We start from the raw sequence: 17,046 nt of genomic DNA, 5'->3' as shown, positions 1-17,046 counted from the left end.
CAGACTTCGGGAGGAAGGTCAAAGGCTGTCAACTGTCGCCACTCTTTATCCACACAAGGAGGTGGAGACTGGACAAGTTCAGGTGAAAGACCGTCCCCAGCTGCTGCGACAGAAGGTCCTCCGGAAGAGGCAGACAGATCGGGGGATCGATGCTCATACTGAGTAGCTCGGGATACAATACTCTTCAAGTCCAGTCCGGAGCCACAAGGATGACTTGGGCCCTGTCGCGCCTGGTCTTCTTCAGCACTCTGGGCAGAAGTGGTATGGGTGGAAAGGCGTACATCAGACTGCAACTCCACTCGCGACGAAAAGCGTCACTGAGCGAGTGCCGCCTTGGAAATGCCAACGTGCAGAAGTGATGACATTGCGAGTTCTCTTCGGTGGTGAATAGATCTAACCAAGGCTCTCCCCATTGCTGAAAGAGACCTTGCGCCACGTACGAGTTCAGGCGCCATTCGTGATCCATCATGAACCAGTGGCTGAGTTTGTCCACCCTGGTGTTCAGAGAACCTGCCAGGTGTTGAATCACCAGGGACATGCCCTGATGGTCCAGCCAAGCACAGAGCCTCTAGGCAAAGGGTCCAAGACCCCACCCCGCCCTGTTTGTTGCTGTACCACATGGCGGTGGTGTTGTCGGTGAACACCTGCACTACTCTCCCCATGACAGAAGGAAGGAATGCCTTCAGTGGAAGCTTGACTCCGCCGGAGGCCAGAGGCCTCTGATCTCCGCCTCTCACATGTGGCCGCCCCATCCCAGAAGGGACGCGTCCGTCACAACTGTATGTTCAGGTTGGGGAAAGGAGAGAGATCTGCCATTGACCCAATCACAATTTGTGAGCCACCACTGCAATTGCAGTGCAGTGCCCTGGATGTGATCAGACAGGTTGCCCTGGTGCTGTGACCACTGGAACTTCAGGTCCCACTGCAGAGACCGCATATGCCATCTGGCATGATCCATCAGAAGGATGCAGGAGGCCATCAGACCCAGTAGTCGAAGGGTCATCCAGAACGAAACCCGGGACAGAGGCTGAAAGATCGGAATCATAGCCTGAATGTCCCGGACTCGTTGCTCAGGAAGGATAAACCCGAAACTGCGCCGAATCCAGAACCGCTCCGATGAAAAAGGAGCTTCTGTGAGGGAATAAGGTGCCACTTTGGCACGTTGATGGATCACCCCAGCAAATGCAGGAGGTCGGCCGTAGTCTAGAGGTAGGAGACAACTGGCTGGGGTGAGCCTGCCTTCAAAAGCCAGTCGTCGAGATAGGGGAAGACTGAAACACCTGATCTGCGCAGATGAGCTGCGACCACCACCATCATTTTCGTGAACACCTGAGGGGCGCTGGTAAGGCCAAATGGGAGCTCAGTAAACTGAAAATGCACTTGGCCTACCGTGAATTGTAGGTAGCGCCTGTGGGCAGGCAGGACGGGAAAATGGAAATAGGCATCCTGCAAGTTCAACGCCACCATCCAGACCTGCGGGTCTAGGGCAGACAATACATGAGCAAGTGTGAGCATCTTGAACTTCTCCTTTCGGAGTAAGCGATTGACCTTCCGAAGGTCTAAGATAGGATGCAGGCCCTTGCCTTTCTTCGAAACCAGAAAGTAGTGGGAATAACAACCACAACCTACTTCTGGCATCGGAAAGCGCTCGATGGCCCCCTTGGCCAAGAGGGCCGCAACTTCCTGCTGGAGAAGCACCAAGTGATCCCTTGACATGCAGTGGTACTGAGGTGGCGTGGCTGGAGGGTATGTCTCGAAGGGGAGGGAGTAGCTCCTTGGGACAATTTGCAGCACCAACTTGTCCGAAGTGATGTTGCACCAGTGGTGGAGATGATAGCGTATTTGTCCACCCACTGGTGTCTGATGGGTCTGAAAGGTCGGACTAGAAAGGCTTCGAAGTGGATTGTGTGGGGGTGGAAGTAGACTGACCTGCCCGCTGACCCCCTGAACCGCCTCGGCGGTTTCCATGTCCGCGACCACGCTGAGGTTGTTGCTACTGTAGTCCGTGGCTCTGCGAATGCTGAGGGGCGCTCCTTCCGTGACCACAAAAGGAACGAAAAGCAGAAGGTGGAGAAGGCCGAGTTCTTGAAGCGCTACAACGCACTGTGAGAAATTGGCCTGATATGCAGTGTTCACTATTCTAGTGATCACTATGTATCAGTCCAAACAACCCTTATGGTGATTGGTTGTAAGTCAACTTTATAGACCAGCTATCCTAGTAGCGTGGATACGAGCAGTCTTCGGGCTAAACTCTAGAGGGCGTGTTAAGCCAGCTGTTATACCATCACATATACCCCTTGAACACCAAGTGAAAGGACACCACACAAGTGTTATGAAAATAAACAGTGTATTTATTTTGATCACAACAGCCCTGTACTTTTTATGAGGACAGGGTACTAAGCACACAACAAAACTCTTACGAAAATACTTTAAGTTGCACAATTTACACAAATGCCCGAGGGGCACGAAAAACCATATACTCTGAAAGTGGAATGCGAAATTACTAGCAGGTAAGTACTGTACTAATAGGCTTTGGAATCGCTAGGACTACGTTACTGAACCTTCAGATTACTAGTAGGAGGCCTAGGGGACTCGGGTGCAGAGTGTGCACTCACGCGGGATGCGGGACAAAGTCTGTGGGAGCTAGTAAAATCAAAGTTAGTGTTCTCGGGCGAACCCAATAAGGTAGGTCGAAAACGACAGTGGATCTGGACCCTTGGATAGTGAGGCTATGCTGGGGCACCGAAATGCCGAAGTTACCTAGCCCAGGGGCTGCTGCTGCATAGGTCTGAAAAGACGTCGGGAATCCTCGTTGACGAACCAGGAGCCTGAAGAAAGAAGTTGCTGGCAGGCGACCAGTGAAGATTGTTCGAGTGATCCAAGCCTGGATCGAAGATGGATGACACCTGAAAGCAGAGGGGACCAAGTTCTTAATCACTAGCCAGTGATTGTGTGGGCACCAGGAGGGCACCGGGCGAAGTCACCTCGACCAGGTGAGTGGGCGACGCTGGGCTCTGCAGTCTCACGGACCAGGAGGCGTTGTCGGCGACCAGGATGGAGGTGCGAGCTGTCCCACGATGGTTGATGCTGTCGACGTCGCTGGACCCGGGATTGGGGCAACAAGTCTTGGCAAATTCAAGCCCACGCGGTGGACCTAAAATGGCGTCTGAGTGGACCAGGAGGGTCCGGGGTGCTCCTCTTTTGGAAGGGAGCAAGGGCCAGTCTGGAGCAACCAGACCAGCAGTGTTGTCGTCGTTGATCGTCGTCGAGAAGGCCACAAGCCAGCGGGCTAGTAGCCAGAGAACGCGGTAAGCAGCCAAAAAGCAGAAGGGCCCCACGCAGATCATGGAGATGCTGGGGGGCTGGACTTCGGTGCTGGAGCTGCTCAGGGTCGGGGCTTCTCGGACCCCAAAGCACTCACCAGAGGATCCCTCGGCGGTTGTGCTGGATAGAAGTCGTGCAGTTCTGATGATGGCCGGTCCCTCGAGGTCTCGTCGCACCTACGGTTCTCAGCTTAGCTGTAGAGGTAGGTAGAGGTCAGAGGTGCCAGGGAAGCCGGGTCTCGTCGAGCTGGTCGGTCGGATTCCTGAGGAAGGACGTGCAGCAAACCGCAGAGTTCTTAGATGGTGCCTGCGGATGCAGGGTGACTACTCCTTAGCCACAAGGGAGAAATCTTGAGAAGAGTCGAGAGTTCCTTTCGTAGAAAGTAGTTTCTTGATTCAAAGATGATCCAATTTGGAAGGGTCCCCGCTCCTGCCTTTATCCTAAAGAAAGGGGTGGGTACGCGACTAGGTCCGGCCCTAGGGGTGGGACCAGGAAGGGGGGTGGTTACACCCCTCTCCCATGCCGGACTTTCCCCAGGCCAGGGGCTGGTGTGCCCCTGGAACTGGTTCTAGCCGGCAGATGCGTAGTGAGCACCGGGGTGCCACTTGCAGTCACCTTCCTGTAAAGCCCTGCCTACCCAGGATACACAAAACCCTGTCTGGGATGGTGCTAGCACCGTCCCTGACAGGAAACCTTTTGTCCAAGCTCTCCTCGCTGGAAGGACTCCCAGCAGCAGGAGGTCAGACTGTCTGTGGTGGCAGCATCCATTTTGTGGAGCTGAGGCTTCAGTTAACTTAATCCGGGGTTCACAGTTACATACATGTTGTGTCCCTCTAGAAGGGTGGAATGCTAACCCCGTCGCCAGAATTGGTGAGGGGTTAGTATTCCAATTCATATGACACCTTACTCGACATGTTTTGATAAAGCAATACCAAAGATAGCATTTAACCGCGAGGATTATAATGCACTTAAGAGTATATGGTATGCGTTATCATGGAACAGCTATTAGGACTTGGTTCCGCAAGCTGCAAACGGGCTCAGCTCATGCCAGAGCACCATTTCACACGATTCCAAGCACTCTGCCTTCAGGATTTCCAAGGCCTGCTATAGGAGTGACTGTTAGAAATCTGTGTGTCCATTTTTAGGGTTAGATATAGGTATACTATATCTACAGCAAAGGGTGATTACACCACCTTGCCCCAGCTGTCGTGCAGCCAGTTGTGTCAGATTTAGATGGCCATCCAGGGGTGGCATAATACATGCTTCAGGCCCTGGTAGGCCCTGGGTACACCTATGCCCTGAGTTACAGGGTCTGATAAGGTGGCCCAGTACCAATTGGAAATGTACCTAAGGTACATGGAATCCATTTTAGAGAGAGAGCAGTAGGCCTGGGGTCCTGATTGGCAGGGTCCCAGGCCAACTAAGTCGGAAAACCAGCAAAACACCAGGCAAAAAGTTGGGGGCAACCATAGTCAGGTATCCACCTTCCTACACAACCCCCCCCCCCCCCAAACGAAAGGAGATAAGGCTATCCTTGACCAGGTAAGCCTATATTGCCTGAGTGGCCATATGAGGTGGTACATGCACTGGCATGGTTACCCCCTGTATCATGGTCCACTAAGCAACCCCTCACCCTAAGGGTATCTGAGGGTCTCCACCATAGGGAATCACTACCTGTGGTGTGCTTTGGCAAAGTAAAAGGCTGGTGTGGGAATGGAGTACTGAAGTGAGACTCCACTACTGTTGGGCTTAACTTCCTCCAATCACTATCCACCATATGTGCCTTTCTTTCCAGTACTGAGTTGCTATGAGCTCTCAGGGTCAACCTCTGGCTACCTAAAGCTGGAGGCTGAGTCCCTCTGTTTGGCTTACTGGAGGGACAGGTCAGGTTTGGGGTTTTTAGGCCCCAGGTTTGGCTGTGCCCAGCAGTGTCCAGCTGTGGGAGTTCCCTAACTAAGTTTAAGGGGGATCCCTCAGGAGTTTGTTTTATTTTCACTTGGCTAGGACTACTAGCTTCAGTGATCCTAATCTGCTGATTGTGGATTTCTGGACAGGGGGCCCTTGGGGGTCCACCACTGGCCTCCCTGACCTTTACAGCCCTGGGCTGATGGAGGCAGGGTTGAGAGGTGCAGGCTACCTGCTCCAGACTGGGTCCCACCTGGGAAGGGTCCACTGTCATCAGGGGCTCTGCCAGGCTAGGCATGACTACCTCTGGGGCAGTTCCTTCACCAGGGGTAGAGTCAGCTCCCTGAGGAGGCTGGCTCTCACCTAATGTCTGGGAGGGGGAAGACTTCTCTTCCTCCTCAATGCTCTCAGTTTGGGTGGAGTGATCCATTGTTTCAGGCTTCACAACCCCACTATCTGTCTGAGTAGAGGCTGAGACCATTTCAACCTTGCCAACCTTTTCAGGAGGGCACTCAGTCTGTGTTTGGGCTGTGACTGTCACAGCCCTCCTATCCTGTTCAGGAAAGTCTGTCTGAGCCTGGGCAGTGGCTACCACTGCTCTTCCCACCTTTTCAGGGAGGAATGGTGCTTGGACTGGGGCTGTAGCTATTACTGCCCCACTAACCTTTCTGGGTAGGCCTATCATCCTGGAGTGAGTTTCTTGCTCCACCTCAGCCCATGCTGAGAGTTCCAGGTCATTCCCCAGTAAGCAATCCACAGGTAGGTTATCTGTCACTGCCACTCTCATGGGCCCTGTGACATTACCCCAACTGAGCTCGACTACTGCCATGGGATGCCTTCTTTTCACTCCATGAACATCTGTCACCTGATAAAGAAAACCAGGGGTCAGTTGAGCAGAGGGGACCAGATGGTCAATCACCATGGTGATACTGGCCCCTGTGTCTCTGTATGCCTCAACTTTCTGACCATTGATAAAGGGCTCTTGTCTATACTTTCCCCAAAATGTGGGAACCAGTAGTGAAGTTGGCAAACCCCATGTCAGTCTCACAGACAAGAGTGTTGTTAGGGGACCTGGATAGGCCATAATCCTCCTGGTTTCCCAAAGTAATGCCCACCACATTCTTGGGGGCACTCCCACCACCTGGGGGATTACCACTATTGGTAACAGGAGGTCTGGGAGTATTACCTGGGGGTATGTTCTCCTTATTGTTGTTGGCCTTGGGAAAACTGCTGTCAGTTTTGTAATGGCCTACCTGTTTGCAGGTATGACAATAAGGTTTCTTTTGGGTTTTGGGACCCACCCTTTTCAGAGGAATTTTGGGGCCCTGTGGTTTGATCAGAAGATTTATTCCCACCATTCTCTTGAGGCTTGGTTGATTCCTTCTTTTGGTTACCACCCTGGTTCTTAGGCCTGACCCTGGTTCTGACCCATTTGTCTGCCCTCTTACCCAATTCTTGTGGAGAGGTCAGATCAGAGTCTACCAGGTGTTGGTGTAATAACTGGTTCTGACAATTACTTAAGATTTGCTCTCTCATAATTAGATTGTACAATCCTTTAAAATCAGTAACCTTACTTCCCAGTAGCCAGCCTTCAAAAGCCTTAGTGGCACAATCAACAAAGTCAGTCCAATCCTGACAATCCTGAGACTGCGTTTTCTGGGTATCTCTGAACAGCAACCTGTACTGCTCAGTGGTTAAACCAAACCCATCAACCAGTGTATTCTTCAGGACTTGGTAATTGTTAGCATCCTCAGCTCTAGTAGTGAGGAGCTTATCTCTACCTTTGCCTTCAAAGGAGAGCCACAAGATAGCTGCCCACTGACTCTGGGGGACACACTGTACAGTGCAGGCCCTCTCCAAGCAGTCATCCATTTGTGGATGTCATCCCCTTGTTTAAAGGGGGGCACTATCTTACTCAGGTGTCTAGTGTCTAAACTCCTGTCTTTTTCTCTTGGGAGAATGCTGCCACCAGTGGGGTTTGTCCCACTCAATTCTTGCTCTCTAGCAAAGGCAAGTCTCTCTTTGGCCAGGGCAAGTTCTTCCCTTTCAATCCTCAGATTGACTTCCCTTACTTTGGCCTCATACACTCTCCTCTGAGGGGATGTCATCCCTCTGTGAGAGTAGGCCTGAGAGCCATTGGTTCGAATGGATCTGTTAGAGCCTCTGGATAGAGACCTAACTCGTCCATTCCCAATGTTAAGCTGGCCTGAGAGGGGCCCCAGGGGTCTCCTAGTACCATTCTCATGCCTGCTTAAGTTGGCCTGAGTTAGCTGGCTAACTACTTCTTGACCTTTGTCTGCCTCGTCCTCAGATGGCTCTAGATCCTCATCCTCCTCTTCACCTTCTGCAGAGAGATGGATAAGGTCAGGGTCACCTATGGTTCCCTCTGGGGGAGGCATGGTCCCATCTGGATTAGAAGGGTCTGGGTTACCAGCCCTCCTGGCATCATACATCTCTAAGAGACCAATCAGGAATGGGATTGTAGGGTTAGAACCCTGTTTTAGCTTCCTGGAGGTACACACTTGTCTCATCTCCTGGAAGCTAAGAGCAGCATATCTGGAAGTGACCTGTGGAGGGTCCACTGACACAAGGGGAGACTCAGAGTTTCCTCCTTTGTCTGACATGGTATTTCTAGTGTGGTGTAAGTGATGCACCTACCTACACTATTTGCTTGCCTACTGATCCCTTGCTAAGAGTTGTAGCCAAGGTGTGCTAAGCCTTGAGGAGCTACAACAGCTGGTTCAGTAGAACTCAGAGTATTCTAAGCTAAGTTATATGTACCTGGAGTACTTATGTGATCTTTCACAAGATATTCTTAGGATACGTGTGGTAAAACAACAGCAAGCTCAAATCCCAACCGCTGCTCACCAATGTGAGAAGTTGGCCTGATATGCAGTGTTCACTATTCTAGTGATCACTATGCATCAGTCCAAACAACCCTTATGGTGATTGGTTGTAAGTCAACCTTATAGACCAGCTATCCTAGTAGCGTGGATACGAGCAGTCTTCGGGCTAAACTCTAGAGGGCGTGTTAAGCCAGCTGTTATACCATCACATATAAACCTTGAACACCAAGTGAAAGGATACCACACAAGTGTTATGAAAATAAACAGTGTATTTATTTAGATCACAACAGCCCTGTACTCTTTATGAGGACAGGGTACTAAGCACAAAACAAAACTCTTACGAAAATACTTTAAGTTGCACAATTTACACAAATGCCCGAGGGGCACGAAATACCATATACTCTAAAAGTGGAATGCGAAATTACTAGCAGGTAAGTACTGTACTAATAGGCTTTGGAATCGCTAGGACTACGTTACTGAACCTTCAGATTACTAGTAGGAGGCCTAGGGGACTCGGGTGCAGAGTGTGCACTCTCACGCGGGATGCGGGACAAAGTCTATGGGAGCTAGTAAAAGCAAAGTTAGTGTTCTCGGGCGAACCCGATAAGGTAGGTCGAAAACGACAGTGGATTCTGACACTTGGATAGTGAGGCTATGCTGGGGCACCAAAATGCCGAAGTTACCTAGCCCAGGGGCTGCAGCTGCATAGGTCTGAAAAGACGTCGGGAATCCTCGTTGACGAACCAGGAGCCTGAAGAAAGAAGTTGCTGGCAGGCGACCAGTGAAGATTGTTCGAGTGATCCAAGCCTGGATCGAAGATGGATGACACCTAGAAGCAGAGGGGACCAAGTTCTTATTCACTAGCCAGTGATTGTGTGGGCACCAGGAGGGCACCGGGCGAAGTCACCTCGACCAGGTGAGTGGGCGACGCTGGGCTCTGCAGTCTCACGGACCAGGAGGCGTTGTCGGCGACCAGGATGGAGGTGCGAGCTGTCCCACGATGGTTGATGCTGTCGACGTCGCTGGACCCAGGATTGGGGCAACATGTCTTGGCTAATTCAAGCCCACGCGGTGGACCTAAAATGGCGTCTGGAGTGGACCAGGAGGGTCCGGGGTGCTCCTCTTTTGGAAGGGAGCAAGGGCCAGTCTGGAGCACCCAGACCAGCAGTGTTGTCGTCGTTGATCGTCGTCGAGAAGGCCACAAGCCAGCGGGCTAGTAGCCAGACAACGCGGTGAGCAGCCAAAAAGCAGAAGGGCCCCACGCAGATCGTGGAGATGCAGGGGGGCTGGACTTCGGTGCTGGAGCTGCTCAGGGTCGGGGCTTCTCGGACCCCAAAGCACTCACCAGAGGATCCCTCGGCGGTTGTGCTGGATAGAAGTTGTGCAGTTCTGATGATGGCCGGTCCCTCGAGGTCTCGTCGCACCTACGGTTCTCAGCTTAGCTGTAGAGGTAAGTAGAGGTCAGAGGTGCCAGGGAAGCCGGGTCTCGTCGAGCTGGTCGGTCGGATTCCTGAGGAAGGACGTGCAGCAAACCGCAGAGTTCTTAGATAGTGCCTGCGGATGCAGGGTGACTACTCCTTAGCCACAAGGGAGAAATCTTGAGAAGAGTCGAGAGTTCCTTTCGTAGAAAATAGTTTCTTGAATCAAAGATGATCTAATTTGGAAGGGTCCCCGCTCCTGCCTTTATCTTAAAGAAAGGGGTGGGTACGCGACTAGGTCCTGCCCTAGGGGTGGGACCAGGAAGGGGGGTGGTTACACCCCTCTCCCATGCCGGACTTTCCCCAGGCCAGGGGCTGGTGTGCCCCTGGAACTGGTTCTAGCCGGCAGATGCGTAGTGAGCACCGGGGTGCCACTTGCAGTCACCTTCCTGTAAAGCCCTGCCTACCCAGGATACACAAAACCCTGTCTGGGATGGTGCTAGCACCGCCCCTGACAGGAAACCCTTTGTCCAAGCTCTCCTCGCTGGAAGGACTCCCAGCAGCAGGAGGTCAGACTCGTGTCTGTGGTGGCAGCATCCATTTTGTGGAGCTGAGGCTTCAGTTAACTTTAACCGGGGTTCACAGTTACATACATGTCGTGTCCCTCTAGAAGGGTGGAATGCTAACCCCGTCGCCAGAATTGGCGAGGGGTTAGTATTTCAATTCGTATGACACCTTACTCGACATGTTTTGATAAAGCAATACCAAAGATAGCATTTAACCGCGAGGATTATAATGCACTTAAGAGTATATGGTATGCGTTATCATGGAACAGCTATTAGGACTTGGTTCCGCAAGCTGCAAACGGGCTCAGCTCATGCCAGAGCACCATTTCACACGATTCCAAGCACTCTGCCTTCAGGATTGTCAAGGCCTGCCATAGGAGTGACTGATAGGAATCTGTGTGTCCATTTTTAGGGTTAGATATAGGTATACTATATCTACAGCAAAGGGTGATTACACCACCTTGCCCCAGCTGTCGTGCAGCCAGTTGTGTCAGATTTAGATGGCCATCCAGGGGTGGCATAATACATGCTTCAGCCCCTGGTAGGCCCTGGGTACACCTATGCCCTGAGTTACAGGGTCTGATAAGGTGGCCCAGTACCAATTGGAAAGGTACCTAAGGTACATGGAATCCATTTTAGAGAGAGAGCAGTAGGCCTGGGGTCCTGATTGGCAGGGTCCCAGGCCAACTAAGTCGGAAAAACAGCAAAACACCAGGCAAAAAGTTGGGGGCAACCATAGTCAGGTATCCACCTTCCTACACGCACTATCTGCCTTATGGCCAAAAAGGCGAATGCCATCAAAGGGCATGTCCATCAGTGTATTCTGGACATCCCCTGAGAAGCCAATTGTCCTCAACCAGGCATGGCGCTGAAGCGCCACCATCATGGAAATCGACCTGCCGAGTGAGTTGGCGGTGTCCAGCCCACAAAGTATGGTGAACCTTGCTGCGTCTCTCACGGCCGCCATCGCCTAGGAAAGAACTACCTGGGCCTCCTCCGGGCAGTTAGGCAGCACCTGCCCAACCGTGTCCCGCAGAGAGTGGGTTTGACAGCCCAAGAGGCATGCGGTGTTCACTGACCACAGCCCCAAGCTGGCAGATGAAAACAGTTTCTTACCAAACTGATCCTGCTTCTTGGATTCCCTATCCTGAGGTGCGGCAGGGAACGCGCTCTGGGAGGTAGAGACTTGGACAACCAAGCTTTCCGGGGTGGGTAAGGAAAAGGAGGGTCACCCGGAGCCGGGCGATGGCGTCGGGCCACATTTCTATCCACAGGAGCCCCTGTGCTGGGCCTGGACCAGGTGCCCAAAAGAAGGTCAGACAGTGCTTCATTAAAGAGCAGCAAAGGCTCAGATGAGGTAGCCGCCGGGTGAAGCACTTCTGTCAGGAGGTTAGTCCTGATGGCCACCGTAGGGAGTTCGAGGTGGAGAGCCTCGGCCACCCTACGCAACACCACTGCATAACTGGCTCCCTCCTCTGTAGCCAAGGTGGGAGGAGACAGCATGCCAAGGTCAGGTGAGGAGTCAAGACCACTGGCCTCCCCCAAATCCTCTGTCCAGTCCTGATCATAAGTACAGTCCTGTGCTAGAGGGTCCTCAGATCCCTCCCAGTCATCCCCTTCCTCTTAAGTGTGTGGAACTGGATCAAAATAAGGAGGAGGGGCATAGGGCACAAAAGGGCCCATCGGCGTCAGTATCGCCATCGGGTGACGTCGATCCGGCCCGTGTCCGGGTCGGGCTGAATCTGGGGACGACGTCGTCCCGAGGAGCGGGCGATGTCGGAAGCGGTGCCGGGGAGATAGGCACCGGTGGAGGTGTCACTAGATCAACCGGCGTCTATCGGGATCCGATCCTGGATCCTTGTGGGGCCGTCGGAGCCGCCGGCAACTCTGGGTCGGAGCTGCCAGAGATGGCAAAGCAGGAACCCCTGTCCGGCCCACAGGCGCACCGGCAGAGCCAGACGGCCCAAAGAGGCGGGCCATGGCAGCAAGAAGGAGTAGTTTCTGTCTTGTAACTCCAGTTCTGTAGTAGGGGTATCTCTGTTATAAAGGTAATCAAGTGGAAGAAATGGACACTTGTAACAATTCTAAACCATTGGTTAGAAATACTGTTGGATTGAGCTTTGTCGAGAGTGACATTGACGAAATTCTAGCAGGGCAATCTCTTCTTCAAAATACAGACCTAACTGAGGCACTGGAACAAACAGATAATTGGGACACGCTCTCCGAAAAAAAGAGAGAACAAATACGGACGGCAATCCACGGCATTATTATGACCGAATACCTCCGACAAAAAACAGCACCTAGAGGTCTTTGGGTTAGTAACGCCCCACGTATCTTCCTACATGATTTGGCTTTCCGTGAAGACTGGTCTTCCATCTCCTGGAAATGCACCCTTGACTACCTGGTGCTGATTATTAAGACAGCAAAAAGACTTTCGGAAGCATTGTTAGTGGAAATCCAAACTCTTGAAAATGAACTCAAAAAGGGAATAAATCCATTAACCTATAAAAAGAAATTGGAAGACCTTACCAAAGAAATGGAAGAGACACAAGAATTTATCATGCAGAGCAAGTTACAGAAACTTAGTAAAGATCTTAAAAAGTTCAGTCAAGAAAAAATGCATCCCTATACAAGAGAAGATTACAATTCCAACGACCAAGGCTCGGATAATGAATCCCTGGGGAGAGCTTCTTCCAACAACTCAGTGAGCAGCTCTGAAGACCACACCCCCAGAAGAGGGGGATTCAACAATCGATTCCATAGATTCAGGAGGGGAAACCGTTGGCAAAGACCTTTCTATCCCAACATGAATATGCCTCACTTCCAACCCTACATGCCACCATACGGCGGATGGATGACACCTTACAATTACGGCATCCAACAAATACCACAACTTGGCAATGAACAACAGCTAGGACAACAAATGCAACCACAACAACAACCGCCTTTTTTAGGCAGGGGCCGAAACCAATCCAGAGGGAAAAAGAAAACCATAGTCTGGCAGGATCAGCAGAGGAACGTACAAACGAGAAGCATGTCATCTGCCCAATCGGGCACGAGCAAGACAAACACTCGCTAGTAATCAATCTTGCCAACATAGACTTAACAGAAGACGAAAAGAAAGTCTTGGAAAAAGGGCTAGGATTTGTACCTACACCACCAGTAGATAACTTTAAGCTCAAGTGTGAACTAGCTGAATTCTGCCGCACTTTGAAACTCAAGGCATTTTTCGCGGACAAACTTTATCCACCATCTGAAGGAGATACTAACCTAAGAAGAAAATCTACCTTTAACCCTCCAGCAGGTAGTATACCACCTGAAATCCACACTTTCGAGCAAGCACTACTTAAGGGCATAGATGAAATAACAACAAAAAAGAAACATCACTTTCAAAATTTGAGCAATAAAGAACGCCAGGCCCTAAAAACTCTGGAATCAAATGAAAACATAGTCATCAAACCCGCGGACAAGGGGGGAGGAATTGTGATCCTCAGTAAAGAGGGTTACAATTTACAATGCCTCTCCCTCCTGTCAGACACAAAGTACTATAAACAAATTGATGAAGATCCCACTGAAAGACTTCGGAATACCATCTCCATAATGGTCCATGAGGCAGAAACCAACAGGTGGATAACAGGAAAGGAGGCTGATTACCTTTGTACAAAAGAACCGAAAATCCCTTTCTTTTATTCTTTACCCAAAACGCATAAAAATAAATTACCACCACCTGGACGCCCGATCGTGGCAGGTATAGGATCATTACTTGAACCACTGTCCAAATTCGCAGATGAATTCCTCAAACCTTTGGTGCAAAAGACACCAACCTATCTTAAAGACACACGAGACCTACTGGTACAAATCAAGGACATACCCTTTGATCAAAAAACAATGCTTCTAGTAGGCCTCGACGTGGAGTCGCTGTATACCAGCCTACCCCAAGACGACACCCTACAAATGCTGGAAGATGTCCTTTACAATGAAGAGTGGAATTACAACACACCGAGACATTTTATCCTACAGTGTTGTCAGTTAGCACTCAAAGAAAATTTCTTCGAATATAACGGAGTTCTATATTTACAAAACCATGGAACTTCTATGGGCAGTGCCTTCGCCCCTTCGGTGGCTGGATTGTACGTTAGCCACTTCGAACAGCAACATGTACTCAATGAGGTCAATCCGTACTCTTCCAGTATTTTATACTGGAAGAGATACATTGACGATATCCTCCTCATTTGGGATATAAAACTCGATCTGGAACTTTTCTTAAGGTGGCTGAATGAGAGGGATCCCTGGCTAAAATTTACATACATGGCCAACAATTCATCCATAGACTTTCTTGACCTCACGATCTTTGCAGAAGATAACCAGTTGAAAACAAAAACATATACCAAACCCACTGCCAAAAACAGTTTACTTTCTTACAAAAGTCATCATCCAAAACCGCTGAGGGGCAACTTGCCCTACAGCCCGTTTTTACGTTTAAAACGTAACTGTACAAAGACAGATGACTATAAGGCCCAAGCAATGGAACTATGCATCAAATTAAAACAAAGAGACTATACTCAAACTACCATTCGCAAATGCATGAAACGTGCGAATAACCAACCCAGAGAATGTCTCCTTAAAACCTATCCCAAAGACCCCATACCGGACCTCATGACATGTGTGACAACATTTTGCCCATCTACCTATGAGGTTCAAAAACTGGTTAATAAGAACTGGAAAATCCTCAATACAGGGAAATTCAATTGGCCAAGACCGCGGTTTGCGAATAGAAGAACTAAAAATCTGCGAGATACGTTGGTCCATACACGTCCTAAAAACGTACAAACCCAAGAGATAACCAGAAGCATTTCTATGTCACCAGTAAGTGGCCATTACCCATGCGGTAACTGTGCAGCCTGCCAATACACTACTCATTCAAAACAATTACAACTGTCGGAGACCCTTTTATGGACCCAAAAACAACACACGAACTGCAACTCTTCCCATGTAATATATATGGCCAATTTTCCTTGCAAGAAACTGTACATAGGAATGACGTGCAGGAAGGTCAAAACCAGAATAGGGGAACATAGGAGCAATATCCGGCTTAAAAAGACAACAACAAAACTGTGTGCCCACTTTGTAGAGGCGGGTCATTCTTGTAATGACATCAGATGGACTGTCATCGAAATGCTTACTGAAAAAACCACAAATGCAGAGAAAAAACTGTATGAAAAAGAACAGAGATGGGTGGACCGTTTGAAAACCAATGTCACGGGCTTGAACGATAATGTCCCCTGGCACCAGTTTGCTGCCCACTAACTCAAGATTGTCTATATGAACAACCAACCTGACCCTATTATTGCCTGTTCTTTAGTACTTATGTACTGGTCACTGGTTAGAGGCGGCAGACCCGAGAGCAGAGGACGGCCCGGGACCAGGGTTCGATTCCCGGTGCGGCAGGTTTCTGGACCAGGGTCAGCGGACTCGATAATTCTCTCGCCTCGGTGCCCACTCTGATCAGCGATCACACTCGGCAACTCTGGGCATTAGCTTGCCTCATCTTCACTAACGGCCCCACCAGACCGCCGGGGATGCCTGGTCTCACCCTGGAGATACCCATTAAGGGACCATCTCTCAGGGAAGCCAGGAAGGGTTTCGCAGCGGTCGAAGCGCCTTGGGACCCTACGGGTAAGTAGTGCGCTATATAAATGCCAATACATTTACATTTACACATTTACATCACTATTCTGACATCCTCTTTTCACCAGTTTGCTAAATACTTTCAAGTAGATGGCTACAACTTATCGGGCTGCCTTTGAACATCATGATAATACTCCTTCAATGTTCTTCACGCAGCTATTTTGTGAAATGAGTACTCACAGATCACCATAACTGCTTGGCTGCCTCTTGACATTTAATATGAGCACTACCGCTGTCTAATTCCATTCACACCAATTAATTTAAAAAAAAAATAAAAATAACTCCACAAAAAACGCCTCGATGCAGGTTTTACTTCACCACAAATGTTTGCCTGCCCCTCGATACCATTTACGAGCACTACCGCTGTCTGATTCCATTTACAGCCAATAAAGTTGTTTCTTAAAAAAAAACTCCGCTAAAAACGCCTCCCCCGATGCAGGTTCCACATCCGGGGGCAGAGTCAGCACAAGTGGCGAATGTTCCGACACACGCGGGTAATGGCGGCATCCACTAGACAGGGAAGTATTTTCTTCCCAAAAGGTAAGGAGATTCTCACCTCTCCTCACCCTTTTCTTCCAGCTCTGGGCCTCCCCGAAGAAAGCTAATTACTCTGCAAATCGGGGTAAGTTTAAGATATAGCTTTACGAGTGATCGTTTTTCAGCGTTTATTTGCGCTGTTTGTTTCAAACCACGAAGGGACCCAGGCGCTATTCCGCGCTTCTCTACACTAGGTTTTTAACAACTTCTACCTTAATAACACCTTGATACTAGAAGGGCCACCTTTCAATTTCTCATTCTGAAATTATTTCTAAATACAGTTTTTTGCTTTAATAATCCGGTACCTTGGCATAGTGATTTCTATTTTCATAGAGGTCCTAGCGCAGAATTAAGCTCCACATGATGTTGATAATCCACTACCCTGACTTAGTCATATCCTGCTCATTGCCACAACATCGCAGTGTTTTTTACCAAGAATTAGCCCTACAATTTGTTCACTTTCGCCTCCCTCCCTCTTTCCTCTGCCTTTCCAGGTTTTACTCCACCGTGCTAAATGTACATGCTAAACTTGGTTATTATGCATTCACCCAGTAGTTTTGACTATAGCTTACTACGGTGCCTACCCCTGCTCCTTAAATACTGTGAGTGTGTAGGATATTTATCCTTGTACAATATGTCTGTGTCTATTTTCTTTTTCAGGTTAATTAGACTCGAGTGGTTAATGTTGACCCTCCAAAAATCAACCCTTGAACACCACACAAATAGTGTGAGTAGATTTTCTATGTTTGTTTGTCCACTCTG

General features: G+C 49.8%; 1 protein-coding gene across 2 annotated transcripts in view; it reads right to left on the bottom strand.

Moving 5' to 3' along the window:
• DMXL2 (Dmx like 2) overlaps positions 1-17,046 on the bottom strand; it is a 2,078,996-nt gene that overhangs the window by 1,343,118 nt on the left and 718,832 nt on the right. The gene's annotated exons all lie outside the window — the stretch shown is intronic.

Source organism: Lissotriton vulgaris, chromosome 2_1, assembly GCF_964263255.1.
Source record: "Lissotriton vulgaris chromosome 2_1, aLisVul1.2, whole genome shotgun sequence".
NCBI classification, from domain to species: domain Eukaryota; kingdom Metazoa; phylum Chordata; class Amphibia; order Caudata; family Salamandridae; genus Lissotriton; species Lissotriton vulgaris.
This window is presented reverse-complemented; position numbering and strand designations above follow the sequence as displayed.